At 34.6% G+C, this 18,245-nt stretch overlaps 2 pseudogenes; both read right to left on the minus strand.

Annotated features, from left to right (window-relative positions):
• Positions 1 to 6,672: 6,672 nt before the first annotated feature.
• LOC142643973 (uncharacterized) lies at positions 6,673 to 10,260 on the minus strand (annotated as a pseudogene).
• A 4,722-nt stretch (positions 10,261 to 14,982) lies between these two features.
• LOC142643974 (putative LRR receptor-like serine/threonine-protein kinase At3g47570) lies at positions 14,983 to 17,398 on the minus strand (annotated as a pseudogene).
• Positions 17,399 to 18,245: the final 847 nt, after the last annotated feature.

An 18,245-nucleotide genomic window follows, 5' to 3' on the forward strand; every position in this document is an offset into this window, starting at 1 on the left:
GGATATATATCTATATATCCACCAAGTCAAGGCAATCCATCAATGCAATCTACAAACTATGATGACCAAGGATATATATATATCTACATATCGGCCGAGTCATATATATAGGGAAGTTAAGATACAATGCATTATGTAGATGGCCATAAACATCTAGTTTTTCTTGCATGGTTCCAACAAAGAAACAATTCCTTTTTCAAATTCTAAAATTCAACCACACACTATATAATCATGATATGAAAACCTGGCTCTGATACCAATTGAAGGAAAAATTATGGTTTTGCATCTCATGCAAAACCCACAGCGGAAGCGACGAACTAGGATCTATTTCATTCATGATTGATAACGTGCACAATGTAAATTTCAGAATTTAAGAACAAGATAGCGTACCTTGGTGTGTAGAAATTCAAAACAAAGATTAGAAGCACTTGGGAACACTTTTAATCTTCACTCCAATTCCACTTTACGCCCAAGATGTGTGGTCTCTCAATCAGTTTTCAAGGGAGAATGAAAGTGTGTCTCACACTCTCTCACACACCGTTTCCTTTTCTTTTCTAATATCTTCTTCATAAAAATTCTGTATGTTTCTCCCTTTATAACTAACTGATTATCTAATTGGGCTGGCCTATTGGGCCTTTCCAATTGGGCTTTAGTGTATGGCTTGGAGTGGGACCAAAAGGGACCAATAAGACACTAGCTCCAATGGGCCTTGGGCTTTTCCGTCAACTCTTGACAAGTCCAAAGTCACCATTAATTATATTTAATACCACTATATAAATATAATTGCACTCTAGGCCTTATTAATAAATTATATTCTAAGACTTTATTATACACGTAACCCCTTCATAAAATATTCGTAGTAACACAAAGTTATAAACGTAGACTGCCACTTTGTAAATTACTACATCTTATCCTTGAGTACCCGGTTTAATTCTTTAAAGTTATTCATTATATATTTATGAAATCCAATTTCATAAATATATACTTTAGTAATTTCTTACTAAAGTGGTTAGGCCTAACTCTCTGAATAACTGAACCATTAAACTAATCTCAAGGGAATATTTTATATCTCCATCAAGAGACTATGAATTCCATCTTGAGAATATATGTTCCATCAACACTAAATGTGGCTGCCCAACATACTGAGGTTTTGACCATCACTTCAGATCTCACTCCTGATATATCAAAGCAACCTACACTTCATGATCAGGTCTATTATTCTCTCAGGATTAAGAGTTCATGCAAATAGAAGTCGTAAGATTTATTATTCATTTGACAGTTGTTAGAAGAATAATAAATCTCACAGCAGTCCTGTTCAATATGTTTTAACTCTTAAAACATATCAACTAGAAGTTTCCACTTCCATGATCAAGACAAATCATCGTAGTTGACACGTTATAGTCTTCGCAGATGAAATGCCCAATTTCATCACCGACTACAAACTATTAATTCTGAGTTTACAAAGAACTTGTGATTTACATCTTCTGTGACTTTTCACATAAATCACATACAATGCATCTCATGGACTATATGATAATGTCTCATATTCATGTTACTATTATTTTAGATAATAATAAAATAACTTTATCAAACACAATATTAAGTCATACATCATGTCATACATAATGTCATACATAGCATCATACAATAGGATTTAAGGGCACTAATCCTAACAGTCCTTGCTTCATATCAATTGACTAAGATGAGATTCTAGATATGAGTTCAATCATGTTTTTCTCATGATTTAGGATTTGTCTTAATTAATTGAATGCTTGGTTTATTAATTCTTGATTATAAAATTGGATATCGTTTGTGATTTATCTGTCAATGGATACAATTTATGATTTGATTTTTAGAATTGGATATATCTTGTGATTTGTTTGGCTATAGATACAATTGATGATTTGATTTTATACTTAAGAAGCGAAGAAGAACATGCTTTTGATTTTTAAAATAAAGATTTTAATGAGAATATTTTCCATGATAGCAAGATTGATTTCTAGATTATTATGTAATAGTTGGGAAAAATTAATAATCATAAATATATGCTGATATGACTTACAAGGCGGATTCCAAAACCTTAATTCCTTTCCCTTGATTGTTTACAACTTTTTATTGCTTTATATCTTTTGCTTAGTTTAACTATTTGCTTAGTTTATTTAATTTCAAAACAACCAATTTTTATTAAACTAGATTAGGATTAATTTGGTTAAGATTTGATTAATTTTCCTACTTTCATTTAAGTCCCTGTGGGTTCGACCTCGTTCTTGTCAAACTATACTTCGGTACGGTTCGTACACTTGCGAGTAATTTAAAATTTCACAACATCTGTCACAAGGGAATCTATCCAAGATATATTGGAAGTTTGTTCACCATCTCAACAACTTTATGTCCAATATGATGATAGATTGGACTTTCTTGTACCCATTGCGGAACTCCTCGGTGGTGATCTTAAAATAAGGCTTTGATCGCTGTTCCTTTCACCCTGGAGATGAGAACATTGGCTTGCATAATGGTCCACAATCTCTACCCGGTGAAGAACTTGACCACCTTGTTCGGACCAAGAGCCATTTTCCTACTTAATCTCTTCACACACAAGGAGATCGACATTTGCAGTCACATTTTCTACCTCTTCACCAAATGCATCACCAAAAGGAACTCGAGAGTGGTCTTTCCATTTCCAAGTCTCGCCATGGCTCTTATAGCAAGAGCAAGAGTGAAGATTCTAAGTGGTCTTTCTGTGATGCCAAGGGATTATCCGATTAGTGCTCAAACCATGACCCGAAGCAAATCCCATATCACTGGACCATCTGTTTGTATTTCTCAAATTCCAAGGGATAATGTTGAGGAAGAAGGTGGAGACACGGAGGAAGAGAAAGATAGGTTCACATTAGCCCCGAAGGGCTCTGCATAACCCTCTTCCCAAGCACGTGCATGGGCACACGTTTGCCTTGATCATCCCATTGCATGAGTTAAGCAGATGTATGGTATGCTAGAATCTCATGTGCAAAACACCTCGACTCAGATTACCTACATTGAAGGCCAAATCACTGCACTCTCGTCTCAGATTGATGACATGATGATGGAGCAGTAGCGGTAGCAGCAAGATGGCTCCGATGCCGAGTCCGAGTAGTTCTAGCCTCTTTGGCCATTCCAGTCAAAAAGGGGGGAAAAGTTTGAGGGGGAACTGCACAGTTTGAGGGGGAGAATAGCATAGCATATCATAGAATATTGGTTTATTTTGTAGTGGTTTAGTAGTTTACTTTCATTTACCTTTTAAAAGTTTTTATAACTTATGGATATTTACATTACTTTCTTTTAAAACTTTAAAGTACTTCAGTTTAAATTTCAGTTTATCTTTAGTACTTTGTTTTTGCATCTTTGCTTTGTAGCTTTATAAGTACTTTTAGATTATGTTGCATTATCTTTAGTACTCCACACTTGTGCCCTTGTTGGATCTTGTATCCTTGATGCAAATACCTTAGGGTTTTGCATTAGTTGTGTGTTGGACATGCAATTGATTTTTGTGTTGCTCTTAATTGCATTGCGTGTCTGGATGATCATTTACTAGATAAATGTTCATTGTAGTCATTCTTTAATGACTGTTCATGTTTGATCAAGTTACGCTTCACAGACTATATCTTGTTTAATACCTTGATCGCATTTTACTTGTTCCTATACGTACCTTGTATTCAACTTGCCATAAGCTTAATGAAAGTTTTGTTTGTGTGCGAGTGTTTCAGGACACAGGTGTATACGGTGCAAGTGCTTCATAGCTTCTAGAATTAGATGTGAGTGAGTTTTGTCATTGTTTCTTAACTCAAGTTTAAGTCTAGAGTTTGTTTTAGGAGTTTTGACTCGGAATAGCCAAAATGAGAGATTGTAAAGTTGTTATTTACAACTATTTTGTGTTGGCTTTAATTCTGTACTAAATTTGATTGTAATTTTGTTCAATCATTTTTCCCTGTATTTTATGTGGGATTTTATTGATTTTGTCATTTGTGCTCTACCATGTCTTCACCCACACTATATATACCCTCATTATCCACATATTGTAAGGAGTGATTTTTAGAGAGAAAACCCTAGTATACACAATTGAGAGTTAGAGATTGTCATACCTACAATCATCTACACATTTTCTTGTGGTTTTTTTCTACTCCTACTCCTACCTCTCCATATCCAAATCCTTGATAGGTTGATAGCATAAACACTTGCCACACCCAATCTGAGTATAAAGTGAGGTTTTGGTGCTGTTGGGAAGCATTGGAAGAAGCCAATCGTTGGCGGATGCAATCAGGGCTGTATTGCGTGATCTGGGAAAGCTAGAGTTTAGAGGGTCTTTTGTTATTCGTGTGCTCCAAGTTATTCTTTAGTGGATCGATTTACCGTTTGGAGGGCGGTGGAGAGGTTTTTTGCCGAGTTCTTCCATTTTTTCTTCGATAACGCGTCTTGGTGTTATCTTGTGTTTGCATTCTTCTTCTCTACTCTTTTAGCTTTCATTTTATTGTTGATATTTGATGAATATGACTTAGAGTAGTTTTATTTTTTTGTTTGCTCGCATTTACTCTTATTTCGCACTTAGTTTAAGCTAGAGTAAAAATAACCGAGCCATAACTTTTAATTAGGGGTCTAAACAAGCTCTAGTGTATTCACACAAATTCGAGCTTTCAAAAATGACAACTCACACAACAAATTGTATCCAAAATTTTAGATATTCACAAGATATCTTGGCTGATTTTACTCTTCCAATCCTTCCAAAATCTCTCCTATTTTTTATTTTCTTCTTTTCTGATATGATTTTAGGGAGTCAGCCTCACCCAAAAAAAGGGTGGGAGGGTATGGTTTCCTACCAATCACCTCTCCCAAACCTTGCAAAAGTGGGTGCTTTATGCACTTGGTACTACCTTTTCTGATATCATTTAATTTCCTCCTGTTTGTCTGACTTTTAGCTATTAAGTTTGTATTGTTTGTTCCTATTTTTCTTCTTAAGAACCGGATAAAAAGAAGAGAAGCAAAAAGATAAGGGATGAATCCATATGTTATAGAAACTCACAAGCCAATTCCTTTACCCCCAGTAGCTAGGGTGTCAATTTTTAAAAAACCAGAGCAAACAAAAAATTGCAAAGGTAAAAGATTTTAAGATTGGACTGGGGTTCAAATAATTAATTACAATTTAAATAGGATAAATTTGTAAAAATTAGCCATGTTGACCTAAACGATACCTAAAGAAATTTAGAAAATCTTTGAAAGATACTTTCACAACTTATATAGGAAAAATATTGAACCTCATGAAGCAGAGGACGCTTTCCTTAGGTGCCAAAACTTATTGCGATTTGAGATGAAAAAGAAAAAAGAAAAAAAAGAAGCCATAATACTAAATCATAAATAAGCAAACTAATAGGATAAGTGTAATTAATCCTTCAAGTACAAAAGAATAGTTTCATAAAGAAACAGAATTCCAAGTTTCACATTGTAACATCACAAAAAAGTAACAACCACAATAGATTAAATCTAAAGCAATATAAAGAGAGCGGATCATAACTTACAAAATCAAAAGCACAGGCCTTTTCTTAATAGCAGCACATTCACATGCAAAAGAACACTTCTTAAATCACAAATATATTCAGCAAAGAAAGAACCAAAACATCAATCATAAACACCACGTTCAATAAAATGATGCCGCACTGTCTCACAAATGTTGGAAAGTACTCATTTATTATTTGGTTAACAACTGCAATAACTCAAATGATCAATTTAAAATCAACCCCAAACTTCTGGTGTGTAAAATGCATTTTAGCCTATTTTGTTTTTTTTTTTTTTTTTCCACAGTTTCATTCTAACTTTACAACTGATCATATCTACAATCTTTATGTTTATATTTATATTTATTATTATTGTCCCATTGCCTACAAGATGTGGACAACAGTGTTTTGTTTATTTGGATTCCAATGAGTTATGCCAAGAGGGTTATTGATATGTTTGCAGCTTGGCAGGGTTCTTTTGGAAGGCATAGGAATATAGCCTTCAGGAAGACTATGCCACATTGCATCTTGTAGTGTCTTTGACAAAAACAAAGCGCCAGAATTTTTGAGGGATGTGAACGGTCTATCCTTGAAGTTGAAGCCTTCTTCTCTTGTACCTTGTTAGATTGGAGTGTTGCTCTTCATTCTTCTCCTTGTTTTACTCTTTTAGATATGTTCGATCACTATAGTTTGAGAGTTTGATTGAACTTCATTGTGAGAACATTCCCGATATACTAATTATTATTATTATTATTATTATTATTATTATTATTATTATTACTTTTACAACTACTATTATTATTATTATTATTATTTGGCAATGCAATGGAAGAGATCCAAAGCCTAAGACCTCTAGCATTGGATGAATTCCATTTCTTCCGAAGGAGTTTGAAGACTCGTGCACATTTTAGGTAATAACTTTCTATCAAATTTGTCTAAAATACGCCTAATATCAAGTGAGAGGCTTCCTCACAATATCTTATTCGGAGGCTCCTTGTATAAGGCCATATGCTTCCTGTGAATAGTTGCTGCCTAAAATAGTTATCAGTGTGACAAATTCTATTCATGAAAAATGAATTTTTCAGATTGTGTATCTCTCAATTGAAAAATCTTCCTCATTATGTTCAGATACCATGCAATTGAGAAAGAAAAATATGACTATAAAAATGGTTACACCATTATGACTCCTCCAACATGAACAACCAGAATCTAATAATCTAATTAAATGTCTGAGAGCTCACCTCAATGTCAGCCATGTTGGACATACAGAAGCTGCCAACGAGTTCCATCCAGAAAGTTCTCGCTTCATACCCTGGCTAATCATCTCCTCAAACACAAAACAGCTTCGTATTGCCTGCCCACAATGCAAAGACCCCTGATAAGTAGATTTAAGTATCAACACAAGGCCAATATAATTTTATTAACATCTCCTGCAACACTTGACTTGCTTCAAGATATCTACTTTCACAACAGAACCCATCAATTACAATGCTGTAAGTTTCCTTGTCTACATTGCAACCCAGTTTCTTAGCCATATTCTTCAAATACCCAACAGCAAGCATTGATTTCCTCTCATTACACAATCCTTTCAGCACAATATTATATGCCATAACATTTGGTACACAGTTTCCCTCCATTTCCTCTTCAATTACCTTCACCGCTGCATCAACATTCCCTCCCCTACACAGGGCTGCAACCTTGGCTTCATAAATTAAGTTTGTTGGCCTAAATCCTCTTTCTTTCATTTGAATGATAACTTTGTTAGCTTCACTAATCTTACCTTCATTGTAAAGTTCAATAGCCATAGCACTATAACTAGCCAAACTGGGAATCCCACCTCTGATCAAAGCCCCATTAATCAAGCGCTTGTTGCCTTCTATATCTTCACCACTACTACATGGACTGAGATCAAGATGCTGGAAACAGCGCTTAGGAGCCTTCAGCCCCTTCCTTAAAATCTTACCAAGAATTTCCACAGCCTCTTCAACTTGCCGATTATCACATTAAGCATATAACAAGGTTCTATAGACTACAATATCCTCACATGCCACTTCTTTTGCTTCCTTTGGCTCAGGTGCCAATGTTTTAAAACCAGACCAAACAACCAGTCTAAAAAGATTATTTAAACTGGGATGACATCATAACTAAGCTAATGATTAGTTAAATTAAAAATAAATTTGTATTAATAGCAATGATAACTAAAAAATGTTTTTAGAAATTAAAATCATTTTTAAACAAACTTTCACAACTTTTATAAGAAACATAGTCAGAAGGAAGTGAGAGCAGCTGTTAAAAGATATAATCTCTAAGCTTTTTGCGTAGTTGAAATGGTTAAGGCTGAGAAGGCTTTATGAATTAAAGATTGCATTGTTCGTAGTTGGGGATTCATTGTGAAATCACTATGGTTAAGGGGCAGTCTTTTTCTGCTTCTTTCATTTATGATTCCAATAATGAAGATACTAGAAGCCTACAATGGTCTGATTTATGTAACCTGAAATGTCTAGACAGGATGATCAATTTCTAGACAGGATGTTAGACAGAGTCTTTGTTAATTGTTATTGGTTTGACTGTCTTCCTCATACTAGGGTTGGATTCAATTTTCCAGTTGTTTCCGACTATGCTTCTGCTTATAATGTCATCAGTTATGGCACCAAGCCATTCAAGTTCTTTGATTTCTGGACAGATCATCCTAAGTTTCTTGCGCCAGAAAGCAAGCAACAACTAAGGGAGCAGCGAATAGGGAGCATAAGAAAATAACTGAGCTGTTTGGAGCAAAGAAATTAATGGTGCTCCCATGTTTAGATTGTGCAGGAAGTGAAGTTGCTTAATGTTGAGCTGAAGAAGTTGAACCCGAAATTTTTTGGTGGTCTTCTATTAAAAGTCCAAAAAGCTAGAGAAGATCTAGAGGATGTACAAAGAAGACTTCTCCTCCCAGGTCAGCAGGCACAATTACGGAAAGATGAGGAGAAGCTTCATTGTTTCATAGGTTCTACTGCTGGGCCCAAAACAGCATACTTCCATGGAATTCTGAAAGTTAGGAATGCAAAAAATCAAATTAGGTGATTATATGACTAAAAAGGAATGAGAGTGGAGGATCCTCATAGTTCAAGAGTTGACTATTAGTTTCTACCAGAAATTGCTTGGGTATCCTGCAAGGACAGATGAAAGAAAATTGGAGAGCCTTTCACAGCTCATACCAGATAGTATTCCTAAGCATAAAAGGCAAGTGCTTCAAAGGGATGTTACTGTTGATGAAATCAAGTGGTCTATAGTTCCAATGAAACGGGACAGAGCCCTAAGTCCAGATGGCGATTCTGCTCATTTTTTTAAGCATGCGAGGAAGGTCAATAGAGAGGATATGCTTGCTGCTGACAACTCCTTTTCCTCAGCTAAACTATTCTGTGAGGTTAATTCCATGCAATATCCATAGTCCCTAAGGTCCCAAATCCTTCTAGAATGGGGAAATTTACACACATCTCTTGCTGCAGCATCATCTACAAATGTACAAAAATATTAGCTATCACATTAAAGTTGGCTTATTAGATGTTGTTAGTCCTGTTCAGACAGCCTTTATTCCAGGTTATAGTATGGCGGAGACATCCTCTTGCAGGCTCATGAATTGGAAAATGAATATCATAAAGAAGATGGACTGGGTAGATGAGCTATTAAAGTATACCTCATGAAGGCCGATGCCTAGGAGGACTGGAAAATTATTCTGAGGTGCTTGTCTGCCTGTGGTATTCCTGAAAAATTTGTGCATTGAGTTGAGGTTTGCATCACTTCACCTAGCTTCTCTATTGTCTTTAATGGTAGTCTTGTGAGGTATTTCAAGGGTGGCAAAGGATTGAGACAGCTTGATCCTTTGTCCCCCTATTTGTTTGTTATTGCTATGGAGGCTTTAGGAAGCTCATGATGTCTAGGGCTATAAAAGCAGTAGGCTTCAAGTTTCATTCTAGATGTGAAAAGCTCCAGTTAACCATTTTATATTTTGGTGATAATAAGATCGTATTTACTAGTGCTGACCAAGGCTCTGCTAGCATCATAAAAAATGTGTTGGACGAATTCAAAATTCTTTCATGTCTTCAAGTTGATACCAGCAAGAGTGAAGCCTTCTTTAGTGGGGAATTTGGACGTACAAAGGTCAAGATATTATCTTGCTTGCAGTTTGTTGAAGCCCAACTGCATCTTAGATATTTAGGCTTGCATTTGATATCTAGAAAACTGTCTAGTAGTGACTGCAAGCTTATAATTGAAAAGATTTCAGCCAGAATAAATTCCTGGTGTGCCAGAAAACTTTATTTTGCAGGGAGGTTACAACTCATACAATCTATGCTTTGTGGTATACAAGTTTAGTGGACTAGTATCTTCATTCTTCAGTTAAAGTGTTCAAAGAGATCAAAAGGTGCTTCAACAGATTTTTATGGCAGGTGCTGAATCTATGGTCCCTAAAGTCAGAGTCGCGTGAGATGTGGATTTCTCTCCTAAATCAGTAGGATTGGGGCTTAAAAAGTTCCAGGCCCGGAATCGAACTGATGTTAGTAACCATATATGGAATCTCTTTATAGAGGCAGATTCCTTGTGATTTGCATGGGTGCATACCTACCTCTTAAAATGGCAAAAGCTTTTGGTATGTCCACATACCCAATAGTTGCGCATGGGGTTGGAGGAAGATATTAAAGCTTAGAGACATGATTAAACCTTCGTTTAGCCATTCTATTGGTAATGGAGTAAGAACCATACTTTGTCATGGTAACTGGTATTCTAAAAGTGAAGTTTGAATTCAGATTGGTATATGAAGCATTGAATAGTTTTGATGCAAGCCTCGAGTATTCTTCAAGAAGATAACTTGTTCGATCCCAAATTATCATAAAAATAAAATAGAAATAACTTGATCTACCCAACAGCTAGAATAGCAGGTGTTGATTCTGTTCACTGCATCCCCCTCTAACTCTAGTACATTCTCATGTTGTTATGCTTAGAATAAGATTCAAGTTAAACATGAAATAGTAAATGGGGACAAACTGATTTATCAACCACTTTGTATTCCTAAACACTCTTTTATCAGTTGGAGATGGCTTCTTAACCGGGGTATGAAGGTCATATCATGTGCTTGTTCTATGAAAACTTTATAGAGTTGTGATAATTTGTTCTTCGAGTGTTCTTTTCACTCGTTAAATTTGGAGCAATCTTATGCATTTGTGTCAGTTTCACCAATTAGCACGTTCTTGGGATTAAGTTCTCAAGTGGCTATCTACCATATATGGATTCAGAGAATTGCAAGGACATTTAATGGGAGGATTTTTTTTGCCAAAGAGCATTGCAACAGTGTATTTTGTTGTATAGAGCTTATCATGAGATAATATCTCACTTGATTCATTAAAGATAAACAAACAAATGTTTTCCAAGTTTCGCACTGTACCAACTTAATCTAAAACAAAATAAAGAGAGGAAATCATAAAAGCACTGCCTATTTCCAAAAGCAGAACATTCTCAAATAAAATGACAGTTCCTAAAGCACAAATAAATTCAGCAAAAAGAAAGAACAAAATGAGTGAGGCAGAGAGAGAAACATGGTTCTGAAGAATGGGGGGTCACGCAATTATTAGAATTACTGAACTTTGATTGTAATTTTGAGAAGAAGTCGAATGCTAGTGGCTACGGCTACAGAGAGACTACGGCACCGTCGGCGACAAAGAGATGATTAACCTCCGCACCGGTGTGATTCTTTCTTCTCGCAAAATCCTTCTTTTTTTCCTCTTCTCCGAAACATGCTATTGTTTTTAATTTCATTTCTCTTATTAGTAGAACTAGAATGGTCCGGTCTGGTTATTTAGGTTTTTTTTTTTTAACTGATTAATTGTAAATTTGTAAGTGAAAACGTAAAGATATATATTGATCTTCCAATTTTTTTTTTATTTGGCACAATTTTAATAAATAAAAAATCTTGTTTTGATAATAATAAAAAAAAAAAGAGTGAAGCCAATACAGGAAACTGAACTTTTTATGATTCCAATTTTGGCCCAATTCTCTTTTCTTACTTTTTTTTTTTTATTTGATAGTTAAATGATTTTTTTTTCATGAATCTGTTGGTGTTAATTTACTTTTTTATTTTTAAAAAAAAAGAGATTAAATTTTGTAAATTTGTGATATAAAATTCATGTTTTACCCCCAATACCAACATAATATATCATCTTATTACATATAAAAACTTGGATTTGTATTAAAAACACAAGAGTAGTTTAGACCTAAAATTAAAAAATTAGGGCTCGATTGATTTCACTTTAACTTAAACTAAGTGTGGAATAGAGTAAATGCAAGCGAACAACCAATACAACTACTCTAAGCTATATTCAACACAATACAACATTAAAATGAAAGCTAAAAGAGTAGGGATGAGAGATACAAACACAAGATAACATGTTGATATGTTATCGAAGAGAAAACCGAAGAACTCGACAAAAAACCTCTCTGCCGCCCTCCAAGCGGTAAATTGATCCACTAGACAATAAGTTGGGATACACGAATAGCAAGAAACCTTCCAAGCCTAATCTACCTAATGCACCTAAGCCCTACAATCTCCTACTCCAACAAGGCTTCTCAAAACCATGTCTTGTCTAGTTTTCCAGATCCTGCAATGCGCCCGATTGCATCCGTCAAAACTTGGCTTCTTCCAATGCTTCCTAGCAGCACCAAAACCTCACTAGACACTCAGTATGGGTGTGGTAAGTATTTGGGTTATCAACCTCTCAAGGATTTGGATATGGAGATGTAGGAGTAGAGGAAAACCACAATGGATAGTGTAGAGAATTGTGGGTATGACAATCTCTCATTCTTAATGGTTTGTGGCTAGGGTTTTCTCTCTGGAAAGCTCTCTACTCAATATGTGGGTAATGATAGTATATATAGTATGCATGAGAATGTAATGGAGCAGATATGACAAAATAGCAAAATAGACAGTTTCGTAGGTATCTCACGAGAAGACCTTACCGGTAAGACACTCGCGAAAACCAGCTGTCACATCCGTCATGACTCTTCGCATTCTAGTTATGTGCTGAGTACATGCTTCACTTTGTAGGAAAGCTACTTGCGAGCTACCCGCGTAAACTTCTGTTGTCTTTAATAGTTGCCTTGAGTATTCACACTCTTTCTCTTACACACAACCCTTACAAATAAATCCCACATGAAATACAGGATACAAAAGATTGAACAAAGTTACAATCAAATTTGGCATGGAATTAAAGCCAACACAAAATAGTTGTTAATTACAACTTTACAACATATCTAAGAATAAGCACAACCATAAGCACACCCAATCAATTCTAATACTCCTATACAAATTCAATCAAATTAGGAGTTTATTAAGATGTTACAAGGTGTGGTAGGATGTAATGAATTTTAAATAAAATATTAACATAACAATCTCTTATTGGATGATGTAAAACATAAATTTTATACTTCATCCTTAACAAATTATAACTCTTTTAAAAAAACCAGTTTTCAATTTGGTGTCATTAAAATTTTCCCACCAACACTAATCAAGCAGACTAACATCGTAGACTTGTAGCACCTATAGCCTAGTGGTTTTACTATTTTGGAAACATATTCTTGGTCTCATCTTTACGAATCACAGGTAGGGAGTGTTCTTTTCCCACAACAACCACAAACGAGAGAGGAATAGTGCCATTTTTTTAAAATGAAATATTCCATCATAGAAGTCATGGGGTGAAGGGGACATTATTTTATTTTTATTTTTTTTATGCAAACCTTAAGGGGAGAGTGTCATTTTGTTAAACCTCAAAAGGAATTGGTATAATTTATCCGAAATAAAAAATAATAATTATAATACAAAAAGTATGAGTGTTTTGATTGGAAAGGCCAATGGCCAGATGTAATGATGGATTGATGGTTACAAGTAAGGGGTGTTCACCAAACCGCACCAAAACTGTTTGCAAAATGGCATAACTGCACCACATCGCAAATAACACTACACCACATCGCACTGCATGGTCTAGTGCAATTTGCAGTTTCATAATAAGAAAACGGCACCGCACCACACCATTTCTACATATTAAGGTAGTGTAGCATCCCTAGTGGAGGGAGATTGGGGATCAAAGAACAAAAATGAAGATCCATGATTGCTTAGTAAGAATGAGAGATTGAAAGAGAGAAGAAGATGAGTTATGATGATGATATGGGGTAGACTAGCCCTTATTGGCTCAGAGAAAGAAAGAAAGATTAACAAGAGTGAAAGAAAAAAATATAAACAATTGAAGAGAGAAAGATTTGAGAGTATGAAACAATGAAACAAAGAATGTCATACCTACCACCGCGCACTCTTGGTGCGGTGGTCACTCCATAAGTATAAATGCTTATGGGGTGTGGGGGGTAAGAGCCGTGATTCAAGTCTCCAAGAGGGAGCTTCACACACATATAGACTTAAATTAGGCTAGAGTAGAAATTCTATCTTTAAAAAAAAAAAATTTCATACCTAAACGAGAAAAGAGGATTCCTATCCACATAAAAACAAGCCAATCTACAGATTAACCCAACCAAACCTGCCATTTTAGCATGTAAAGTTTGGATTAACCATTTTTTTCAAATGCCCTAAAAACCCTCACTCATACTTATTTTTATTCTCTAAGATCAAGTTTAAATCTAATTTTGTTAGTTATATTCAACCCTCCTCTATTCACCACTCTTCCCATTTTGTCATGATTTCACCTTCTTCTTCTTTTATTATTTTAAGTAAAATAAATTATGCCAAGAGCCTTATAACTCAATTAGTTGGCACCTTCGAGTGTTTTCAACGGAAACATCTAGGGTTCAAATCTCCATTCTTCCGTTGTAACTATCAATTTAAAAAAATATATATATATATATAAAATAAATTATTAAAGAATAAAAGAGGGAGAATACTTTCCTATTTAGCACAATAAGAGAGATATTGGACACAATGCTAGATCCCTCAAAGTTACATCTAGAAGCACAAGAAGCTCAGGAGTGAGCTAGCATATTGGCCTCAAGAAAAACATGCAAAACAAACCAAGAAAGAACTCAAAGAAGAGAAGATAAAATGGGGCTAATATCCTCCACTCAATATTGCTATAAAATTTCTCTCATAAGCTAGATGATGGATTTTTAATCTACAATACATGTTTTTGATGAATAACAAACACCATCTTGTTATTTATCGTATGTGATTTAACATGCTAAATTTGAGTTGACTCTTTTGTACCTAACTTTGAGTCATTGCATTGCCTATTACCATTACTATGTAAATTAATGCCTAAATATATAAGACAATCGTACATCCTTCATCATTAGTTCATTACTATGCTCATACATCGGTTCGAGCTAATCTACTTTAACAGGTTTTTTTTTTTTAGGGAATAGCATAGCCTACAAAATATAATTAGCAAAAAGCACAAACAAGGACAAACTTTAGAATAATTTCCTGTTGTCAATCTTCTCTAACATTTTTTAGAAACTTTGATTTGATTTTTTGAGTGTTGTTATGACATCTCTCATGTTTATCCACTTTTCAGGACCTTTGTTAAACAATCCATAGCCAATTGCATAATGGACAACCTACAATCCAGCTTAGCATTAAAATTCTCTTCACATTTCTTTAGCAAATTAGCATCTATAACTAAAATTACTAAAAGGGTTAGTGATTGTTTTACCCAACATTTTAGGTTCATTTCTCCAGCAAACGTTTCATGTGAGATTGCTCATTGTGAATGTTTCCATCAACAAAATGCTACAACTATATACGTCTTCACGTGTAAAAATGGTCTGTTGTGATCCTTACTTTATAAGTTTGATAAAATTTATTGTCAGAAAGTATCCAATACCTTCACTTGATGCTAAAAAGAAAAATTCTTCATTTTTTTTTGTTTTTTGTTTTTGTTTTTTTTTGGGATAGCTTTTTTGTGTGTGTATAAACATAAAATTGAATTATAAAGTAGAGACATCACCTAGTTCTATAACCAATAGTGGCCAATGTCATGGTTTGGGTCATTGAGTCTTCATCTCCTAACAATTTTGAAATGCCGAAGTCCCTCACATGTGCAAGCATATCTTTGTTTAGAAGACTATTGCTACGCCTCAAATCACAATGAACAACAGGTAAAGGACAACCATGATGGAGAAACACCAAAGATAATGCAACATTTATCATCATGTTCAATCTTTCTAGCATATCCAAGAAGTGGTTATGAGAATACAACAAATTCTTAAGGCTCCCCATGGGCATGTACTCTAGTACCAAAGCTTTAAAATTTGTACCACTATAGTTACCGATGATTTTCACAAGATTCTGGTGGTGAATTCTACACAATACATCACATTCAATCTCAAAACTCTTAAACCCTTCTTCTATTTTCAAATTAAAAACCTTTACTGTAGCACATTTGTTATCTGAAAGTGTCCTGTACACTCAACCAAGATTCCCTTTCCCAACTAAGTTACTTTCACTAAATCCATTTGTTACTCGTTCAAGTTCTAGGTATGTCATTCTTCTCCACGTTGCTAGAGGTAACAAATCTTCTTAACCTTTTTGTTTTACATGTTTCTTTCGGGATCTCATCAGATTAAATATGAGAACTTATCCAAGTATTGTTTCTATCATTGCTGGCAAAATATATCTTACTACAACTGTAGTGGCTATCTTTGATTGTCCAACATTACTTTTGCTGTTTGGGTGGACCACACAATGCTTCATTTCCCACGAATGATTGAGCTGAGAATTGAGCAAAAACACCCCCATATGGAATTTCACCTTGTAATCTATTGCAAGACACATTGAAATATTTGAGGCATTTGAGTTCCATTAAAGACTTAGGAATTTCTCTAGACCAGTTGTTATCAGATAGATCCAAGCGTTCCATGCTTATCAACTTATCAAATGATTGGGGAATAGGACCTTGAAATTTCTTATATGCTACAGAAAAGTTTGCCAAAGACTCTAGGCCTCTAATAGTAGGAATGTCACCTGACAGTAGATTCCATGATTAGTTTGTGTGTTACATGCTCCAAAAGGATTGGATGACATGTTTATTTGCAGTATGTCTTAAAGACTCCAAAAGGATAAGGGTATGGAAGTCAACTGGTTGGAATCCAAGTACAACTTTTGAAGCTTAGAAAGACCTTCCCAACGTGTTGGTATTGGTCCAATTATGATTTAAAAATAATTCCACCAAGTTTCTCAAATGACAAATACCATTTGGGATGAATCCTTGCCATCTATTATGTTGAAGATACAAACCTTGGAGCTTTCTCATTCCTCTTATTGTAGTTGGAATAGGTCCAACCAATTCGTTGTCTTCTAGTGTAGGGCCATCAAGTTGCTTAAATTTGCAATCCTTGTAGGAATGATGCATTTTATGTTGCAATTAAATGATACAAATTCTTCAAGAGAAGTAGAGAAATTTCCCATGGAATTGGAAGGGCAACATTTAATGGATTATCTGCTGGAACTATATAGTTGTCAAATTTTTGTAGTTTGTCAAAGATGAAAGAAAACTTAGTTCTAGAGTTGAAGAATCTTTGGTCAAATAATTGTTAACTAAGTTGAGTCTCTCCAGATGCCTTAAATTTCACAAGTATTAGGAATAGAGCTAGAAATAGTTTGCACCCAACTCAAGTTCAGTAAGCATAGAAGCATTTGAGATGGAATTGTGGATAATTCCCTCCAGTTCAGTATTACATAGGTAAAGCACCTTAAGATTTGGAAGCCAATTGCTCGTGCTTGATGGAAGATGGCCGGAGAGCTGCTTCATGTATAGACTATAGACTAAAGACTTCAATCCTTGAGCTATATTGAAGATTGCATTTGGGATGATACCAATTAGACTGTTACTCTCACAATTTTCCATGCCAACACAATATTTAAATAAAATTGTCATTTTATTTAAATAAAATTATTTTTATTTAATTCAAACTTAACAAGAAGTGAATCTTTATCTCTCTACATATAGAACCGAAACCTCTGAAACTCCCACAATATTTAAATAAAATTATCATTTTATTTAAATAAAATTATTTTTGTTTAGCTCAAATTTAACAATGAGTGAAACTCCATCTCTCTTTATATATAGAGTCGAAGCCTCCGAAACTCCCATAATTTTCTACATCAGCACAATCTTTAAATCAAATTATCATTTTATTTAAATAAAATTATTTTTGTTTAGTTCAAACTTAACAAGAAGTGAAATTTTATCTCTCTAACAAGTTCAACTTAAACTCAAACTCATCATCTTTTTAAAACAAAGTTATTTTTGTTTAATCTAAACTCAACAAGGAATGAAACTCTATCTCTCTAAGAAGTTCATCTTAAACTCAAACTTAAACGTTGATAATTTATTTCCAAATTTATGAGATTAATCATGAAACTATAAAAGTAGTGCAAAACCCAATATTTTTTAAAAAAGTGATTTTCATCTCCATACAACTATTATCCATTCCCATACCCTAGTTACATGCCACATTACCCTTTAAGATAAGAAGAAATATACATGTTTCAGCAATATATAAGCCAAATCTGCCATTTATCCTCAAAAAAAAGAAAAAGAAAAAAAATAAGCAATATATAAGCCAATATGCATCAGGTTGCTTACTTTCATGGAGATCAGTACTTAAGAATAAGTAGGTTTTGAGTCAAATATATCATATGCATGGTTTGGAAATTGTTTGTGATGCCTCAAGCTTTGCAGTGTTGTAATA

The sequence above is a fragment of the Castanea sativa genome, chromosome 7, assembly GCF_040712315.1.
Source record: "Castanea sativa cultivar Marrone di Chiusa Pesio chromosome 7, ASM4071231v1".
Taxonomy (NCBI): Eukaryota; Viridiplantae; Streptophyta; class Magnoliopsida; order Fagales; family Fagaceae; genus Castanea; species Castanea sativa.